The 8,637-nt window shown below is 36.3% G+C and overlaps 1 long non-coding RNA gene across 1 annotated transcript; it reads right to left on the bottom strand.

Annotated features, from left to right (window-relative positions):
* On the bottom strand, window positions 1,563-5,613 carry LOC110398915. Its single transcript, XR_002438750.1, has 3 exons — window positions 5,575-5,613; window positions 4,369-4,582; window positions 1,563-3,266 (listed from the first exon to the last, which is right to left on the bottom strand). It is a non-coding gene; the product is annotated as an uncharacterized LOC110398915 (long non-coding RNA).

The following is an 8,637-nucleotide window of genomic DNA, read 5'->3' as shown; positions in this document are numbered from 1 at the left end:
GCTCTATTGGTGCTCTTGTAACAGAAATACTAGCAGTTAGAATGAGGTCTCCATTTTACAGTCTGTGATATGCAGATTGAGCAAAGGTATAAAGATCTTTCTGAGATCTTCTTCCAGGGTTCTTTTTCCCTGCCTTTCAAAAGTGATCTATCCTTCCATAGGGGCAATATTTAAGGAGCAGTTTAATAGTGTACTGAAATGAGTTAGAGGGGAAACATACAAAAAACCCCACATTCTAACCTATGTTTATTGGCAGAATTTCTAAGTGACCTTTGAGATCTGCAACTCTGAAGCTAACCCAACTATCTGGGCAGGTGATACCAGGTCTCAGTCAACCAATACGCAATAAGCATATTTTTAACAATTTGTTCCCACAAAATATGTATAACCAGTACAGAGGTCCTTTGAATCCTCATTGAAAGGAAAATCAGATAAATCAGGTCATAACTATTGGCCGTATTACAAAGCATTTGCTTAAATCCAAGAATATCTCAATCTCTCTCTGTGGCTAGGAAAAGGACTAGTCAGTCTTACAGCAAAGCACAGATCACTACTGAGAAACCTATAGTCTAATTGCATTCAACTGAGCTTACAAAGTGGTCTGATAAAACAGATTGTTGCATGGTTTATCTTCAGGAATACAAAACACAATCTTAACAATGTTAAAAATTGTGCTTCAACAGCTTATACTTTTCAGTTCAGAAGTATTACTAGCATGCATATACCTTTTTAAACACATGTATTGGTGTTTCTTTGTGGTTTGATTCAGATGGCTACTAGTGATTACAGCTGAAATTCACTCACACTAACAAGCACTTCTGACAAATGAAACACCTGAGAGAATTCATGTGGATCCCAGTGGAAATATTCAGCCAGGTAAGGGATGCTGGATTGAGTTTGGAAAGAGAAGAATCTCCATGTGTTTTAAAAGAATTCCAAAACAGCCACAGTGATTTTAAATTGTTTCTTGAATGTTTGCAGTGAATGTTTCTAAAAACAGAATTTAATTCCTAGAACAGCACATTATCAGGATGCTTAATAAAAATTGAAATTTGTTTGAGTGCAAATCTACAGAAACATCTCTATCACCTTGTAATAGGCATACTACTGAGAAAATAAATGAAATTCCTACATAACTCTGCATTGCAAGGGGAAAGTCTCTGTCTTCTTCTGAATCTAGTGGCAAATCACTTTTTTTTTTATTTCAATGAAGCAAGTGTCTCACCATTGAGATAAAATAGTGACTTCACAAAGCCCTTAAGCAAGGATTAAGTAAATTTAGAGTCCTTTATGACCTTTACACAATGGATGGATTTAGCCTTTTCTCATCCTTTTTCTGAAAACCCAAAGTTTCATGCACTAGAATGACATATATTAGAAATATAAATCCTTTTAAAAAACTTATATTTGCTGAACAAGCCTGAAATACACCTTTTCTCATCTTTATCTTTCCTTTTTGTACAGAACAAAGGAAGCCTATAAAATATATTTTTACTCTGTTTTTGAAATTCACTACAGTAAGAATGTCTTTAAAACAACCTTTTTTTTCCTCATCACATTTGCATCCTCAGAAATTTTGATTGTACCTATACAGTGAAGCCGTGTGAAAAGAAGCAAGAAAAAAAATGATTTTCTGTATTTTTAATCTCTCTCATCCACCAGTGTTCTGGTTCTGCAAAATACAGAACATTTGCAACTTTATTAATCTCATAATAATGTATTGCAAAAGCATAATTACTATTCAGTCACATCCAGTTTTGTATACATGAAATTAAATGTTACTTATAACAGTACATCCATGTAGGTGATCTTGGATTCCTCATATGTTGTTATGAATAATAGATTCTTGAAATGAGTTCCTAGGAATATGTTCATGCTGTGCAAGCATTGAAAAGCACAGATGTTTTGTCCAGAGGCAGAAGATACCTGGATGCATATTCATGAACTTAAAATAAAATGTGCTTAAAATTAGATTCTATTGCTTTCTTAATAGTATATGCTCATATTTAAATACTTCTGAGAACAACATCAAACAGTACTGAGTAAGACGATTAAGTAGCTTTCTATGTCCAGAATGTTCACACATGACTGTCACATCCATATGTGTAAGTTCAATACATATCCTACTGTCATTTTCATAGAGTATTGAACTGAACAAAATTCAGTGAAACACAGACTCCATAGTTCACATATCAACATCAGTTGCACTTTGTACAAACTTCTTCAGCTATTTCACCTGAATGTAGTCCTTGTCTCCATTTCTTGAATCAACTGATAGCATGTTAGCTCACATGAATAGGCAAAAAATTTTAAATATGATAAACTTGAAACCTTTGTGTTTAGTACTTCTCAGAAAACCTAATGGCCTGAATTAATTCCCTGATGCAATTGTACTTTCCCATCTGCTCAGTGCAGTACTGTCTGCCTTCTCTACCTATCCAGACTCTATGAGAAAGCAATTTGCTGGTCCTGCTTTCTTAAAAGAAGAATGAGGGATCATGAAGTGGAGACTAAGTAGTCTAATCAGTAAACTGAACAGCAAGGAATCCCCCCAAAAGTCGCATGCCTGCTGTCTTAGAAGGCACACAGTGGCCCCAAACTCTCTTAATGTAGTGTTATTATCAGTTAGTCTGAACGAATCTCAAAAGCCAACATCAGGCTAGCAGGACTGAAACATGGAAAAAGCATCAACACTGAAGCTGCTTAAACATGTATTTCCAAAGGTCTGTTTTTGTGTCACTATAGAACATTTCTCTTTGATTAAAATAATTCCAAGAAACAAATTATAGGAATCAAAAGGAGTTTTACCATGTAGTCAATGCTATAAAATGACAGTATTTATATTCCATTATTTTAGGAGTTTAAAGAAAGCTAAAAACATCCCAGCTTTGTGATCCCTCACAGTATTGTATACTCATCAGTCTCTCATTTGAAGATATGATATCTTGCAAAATTGTCTGGAGATATGGAGAAGCATATGTACACACATATCCTTATATCTTACAACCTCGCCATTTGAAAAACAATAGCAACAGCAACATCCATAATCTGCAAGTCACAGCAAGCAACTGGTATTTTCTATTTAATAGAATGTATAATAGAGAGCACTGTACATTTTAGTCCAAAATGGAAAAAAAAAACACACTCGGAAGGACCAAACTATTTTTTTGAAAGTTGTTCTTGTTACTTAGCTGATTTTCTCTCACTGCCTTTGGCACAGAACAGATAGGTCTGCTTTGATTGCTTGGGGGTTTAATGTTCCAGCTCTGCAAAGAGAAATGTGACCGTGACTCCTACTACAGGTATTTAAACGCCCAATCAAAACATTCAACAATAGATGTAATTAAGCAGGTTCTAATTTTACTTATGTGATTCAACATAAAGAGAAGAGCTCCATTACTTAAGTGTTTACATCATTCCTTGGAGAAATGACCTTAATTTATTGTAATTTCAAGTTGGAAGATTACCAAATTGGTTTTGAACTTAAGTAGCCCTGTGGGTGCACAGTCATTTACTGCCAGATTACATAAGTACACTGATTACTTCCAATCATAAAAGACTTATTTTTCTTAATAAATAAGTTTACCTTTATTACTAAACAGATGCTACTGTTAAACTTTTCTAACTATTAGAGTCATCTTACATTCAGGCAATTACAGTTCATCACATAATTAATGAAAATGTCTTTACAGATGATCATAAAAGTTACACAGTATATATATGAAGGCATCATTTCATGTATCACATAAGAATTTGCACAAAAGTCAAAGAGAAGGCCAAGAGACTAAGCTGGGTAACTAGGTTTACATAGCTACCTTTAAGAGAAATTTTGCAAAATGTTTGATGGCAAATGTTTTGCAAGATGTTAATTCTAACAAGAATTTGATTTTCAAGCCCACAGCACCAGAACGAACACAACTGACTCTGCAAACCATCAGCCACTCTGTTTTCCTGTTCAAATTTTCATTTAAATTTCCAACTTCAATAGAACCTCCTGGATAAAGACAGCTATTGTATCAAGAGAAGCTATTATTCCTCAAAAGCCAAAAATAATTTAAAATTACAGTGAACAAGATACAGTGATTCAAAATAAGAGCTCTGCTGTAGACTGAAAACAGTGGATAGCTTCATAAAACAAACAAACAAAAAGAAAATAGAAAGAATACTAATGGAGAATCTCAGTGAGGTAGGTACTAAAGAAGTAGGATAGATCAAGGACATCTTAAGGCAGCAATCAGTAATCATAAATCTTGTTAATGCCTCATGATGCCAAATTTGACAGTTTTATCATGGCAGTTCATGTCATATATAATGCCTCACAAAAAAATTAATCAAAGTGCAAAAGATAATTTCATTCTCTTACATTACCTCCTCTTCTCACTTCTCAGGAAAGTTCTACCAGCTATGAACATCCTTTTTCTGGAGGACAACTGGACTTGTTTTTGTCTCCTATATTTTTCATAATGAAGAAGATTAGGAAATTAGAAATCCAGAGTCAATGTCTGGGAGAGGGTCTTTAAAGTTTAGATACAATTGCTGCTTTGCTGCATTTGTCGTGCTTCTTCTGTGGTAAGATCATAATCTGTGCACAAAATAACAAAATCTCATCAGTAATAAGTGGAGTACACTCCTACTGAACCAAATATGGTTCAAAATCAGATTGAACTTCCCCAGTGGTGTGAAGAACTGTTATGTTTCTTGTCACTTCTCTGTGCTTTTATAAGTACCTGCAAGAAATTCGTATTTGTCACAAATAATCACATCCTTATCCATCACTGGAGCAATCTAAAATCCATATAACTCCAGGTTAAAGTAGTCTGGGTTCTTTCCTTTTTTGTACAAAAGGGAAAGATTAAATATTCCTTTTAGGATTGTTTGCCCATTCCACTGATAATGTGATTTATTCATTTTTTTTTTAGTAAATTACCAGAAGAATATACATTGAGTGATTTTTCTGAGAAAATCTCATGTCTGAGTAACACTTAACTTTTTATTATTTTTTTTTTACTAATATTATGACATTTAGTAAATTTTATCAGAATTAAGAACCATCAAATACATTAGTTATCAGCTGCTAACTTGGATCTAACAAGTGCTAAATACTTGCATGAAAACTCCAGAATCTCCAGTGTTCCTTCTCCATTTCATCCTCCTTCATTGGTGCTAAAAACATGACTTTTTCTTTCCTATTCTCAGAATATTAAACACATCTTATGTGTTGCTAATGATGGGGCTCAGTGTAAAATTCTGAGGGGCTGTTGCTGTGAGGTGTAACTGTCACGGTATTGTCTAAGGGTCTGCGTCCGTGACAAGGGGGGGACAGGCCCAAAAGAAAAAAAACGAGAAAAGAGGAAGGAAAGAAAAAAAAATCGCCGGCGATAAGAGCCAGCCCCCGGGCGGTCCGGCGGCTAAAGCGGCAGAGAAGCCGCGGAGCCGCAACCTGGGAAGAGGGGGACCCGTAGACGGATCTAACACAAAAAAACAGCGGCACCGATCTGAGGAGGAATTTTACTAAATATATCAAAATGAGGCTAGTAGAATTATGATAGAGGGTTTACAGGCTGAAAATCTTACACAGTAAAATGCAGGAGGACCATGTGCTTTCTCCGCCAGGCTGGGAAGAACAGACCCCGAGTCTCCCACGTGGCTTCACCACCCCCTCTCCCGCAAAGACCCCTGGGGAGTGCACCTCCTCCCCTCCCCCTCAGAGGGCCACACCAAAAAAGGCAGTTTACAGTAACCGGGGAATTAACCCTTTAACTGCCCGTACCTTACATGATGTAATGATGTGGAATACCGACAACAACAAAAAAAAAATCACAAAACCATAACAGTAACTTTGCTAACTAGGTAACATAAATTTGGATGCCTTAAAAAGACTCTGAAATGATAAATGTCAGACTCGGGGGAAAAAAAGCAAAGCAGATGGATTAGGAAGATTCACAGAAGATAGATTAGACCCTGTGCTAGTAATTATGAGTTCTCTAAGCATGGAGCTAGGTCATCTGGCACTAAGAGCTTACATAAAGGACTGAAAACATCTTTCATGTCCCTGGTCCTTCACTGAACTAGTCATGCTCTGGAGCTACTTTTTCCAGAAAGAAGCATGATCTTGCATTCTCCTCTGGGCACTTCCATGGGGGCACACGTGTCGCACAGTGGATTTCCTAGGGATAATGGTTACCAGACTCCTGGAAACGCCTTCCAAGACTGTGTGTTATACCCATTTTTTTTCCCAATTAAAAAAAATTAGAAAAAAAGCAGAAGGCCTAACTCATCAAAACTGTCTCCTCTGACTTCCTATACATGAATGGGCTTCACTTCAATCTTTGGCAGCAGATAATCAACCCTTACCTGATTTTCAAGTTATCTCTGCATTATTGTTTATATACCAGCCGACTAAAAAGCATCCTCTAAGAAAATAATGACCGTTTCAACGCTGTATAACAAACCATCATTCCCAAAACCAGGTGTTTACCAAAGATGTACCCATTTGCCAGAATCCACTCTTCTGAGAATGGTAATATGAGATAATTTATCTGTATATCTCTGATGATTCTCACTCTTAATGGTGATATTTTAAACAAGAACTTAATCAATGCATATGTACAAGGTAGTCATGGAAGTGTTACCATGAAATTGGTAGCGTGCCCTTTCCAGTAAACCTACTGGCATAACAGTGAAACATTTGAATTTCAGTAGCTTGCAATTCAAATGTTACTGTCTTGACAGTTTAAACCACTTAGTATAATTCTGTTCTGTGCTAATCTGGGAGTTCAAAGCAGCAATTGTAAGATCACTTTTACCCACAATGCTGCTGGATTGCTGATGTTCATGCTACAAGGAACTTCCCAGGATCCTGTCTGAGCAAGGGACAGAAGTGGGTATGTGACAGGAGCAAGAGGATCTCAGAAGGGTTTGCACATCAGGCACATCATGCCTGCAGGCATCTTAGCACGCACAGGGATCAGTATGTAGGCAGCAACATCCGTTATAGCTCATCATGAGATCATCCAGTCTTAACTTAAAAAAAACGAAAAAATATCTATATATATTTCCCTCCGCACTACCTGAATATTTCAAATAAAAGAGTGTTTGAGACAACTAGATAGCAACCAAAGGGAAAGGAAGCCTTTTAAAAGTTTTTCTTTCCTCAGAGAGGGAGAAAATATTGAGAGAGAAACTTGTGTATGAGTTGTGCATAGAGCTGAAAAAGAGGAGCAAGAAGCCAGGAACTACCTGAAAGATTTTTCTCAGACACTCTAGGGAAAACTTCAAAAAATCCTGCAGAAAAAAAAAGCCATATATTTTCACAAAACCAAAACAACAACATAAAAAAAAAAAAAACAAAGCAAAACAAACAAAAAAATCCACACCATTCCCAGCAGTTGAAATTTAATAGAACAGTAGAAACACTGTGTGACTCCTGGAATATTGAAGAAAGTTTTTCTTTAATGGTGAAATTGATAGGAGGCTGATTGAAAGCTTGAGAGGAAAAGGATATTCTAGACTGAGACCAGACAAGAAATAAATTCTCCAAAAGAAATGAACTCAGAAAAGAAATGCATAAGAATGCAGAGCTGAGCTGTGTTATAGCAACCAGGAAATTTTATCAGCCAAACTGATTAATTTAACGAGACACACAAGAAATATCATACTTAGAAACACCCCACAACCTCCTCATTCCTCATATTCTCTGCAAGCCAGCTGTGGGTGCAAAGAGAGGGAGTCTTAATACTCAGAGCTGTTACTGTTAGCCCTCTAGATAGAGGCTATTTGTAGACTTAACTTCCATTCTGTCAGGAAGGATAGTCACAAGCTAGCGTAAACGTTCCTTGACCGTACTGAAAGGATTTGATGAATGTTCGCAAATGCTTAAATCCCTATTTTCTTGTAAGATTAAATGCCTCTTATTTGGCTGCTTGCTGTTTTTGAGTCACAGTGCTCATAGTTACTTGTCAAGTCCAAGACCTCCATTTTCTGCCAAATGTTTCTGGTCAAATCAGCACCTCGTATCTGAGCTGGACTTGTTCGTGTTTTCACAAACTCCAAAAACTGTCATCAACTTTCTCCCTTGAACGTAAGTATTCATTAGGATTTACTCATTAGAATTTCTCAACTGCTTACAGTTATTGGCACATTAGGTATTAAAGTTTTCATCTATTCAAGAGGCATTTGTTAGAACCCTATGTGATAATAAACAATGATAAAATTCACCATAACATCAAAAAAGTCCAGAGCACTCTTTGAAAGTGGTGCTAAGGGGTTTTAAAAAACTTATGTCATTGAAACCAACAACAACACTATTATTAGTCAATGGGTCTCTGCTTGGGCTTGCAGTTAATTGCCAATAAAAACATTACTTAACTGGGAAGAAAAGCAGAAAATGAAAAGTGAAAAAAGCTCTTCTGGCTAAAATATAACAAGGAAGGAAAAAAATATACAGATTATTTCACTCCGAAAGGCCCCCATAACTTCATGAAAGAGAGAAGATATTTTAAAGGTGTTGTCTGGGTATACAGATTACACAGATGGGTGAAAAATGTAATCACCATTGTTCAAAACAAAATTATTTAGGAACAACTGTTGTTCCTGTGCTTAGAGACCATTTCTCATTTCTCATCTATAGAGAGAACT

Source organism: Numida meleagris, chromosome 4, assembly GCF_002078875.1.
Source record: "Numida meleagris isolate 19003 breed g44 Domestic line chromosome 4, NumMel1.0, whole genome shotgun sequence".
Classification (NCBI taxonomy): Eukaryota; Metazoa; Chordata; class Aves; order Galliformes; family Numididae; genus Numida; species Numida meleagris.
The sequence above is the reverse complement of the archived record's forward strand: the minus strand, read 5'-3'. Positions and strand labels throughout refer to the sequence as shown.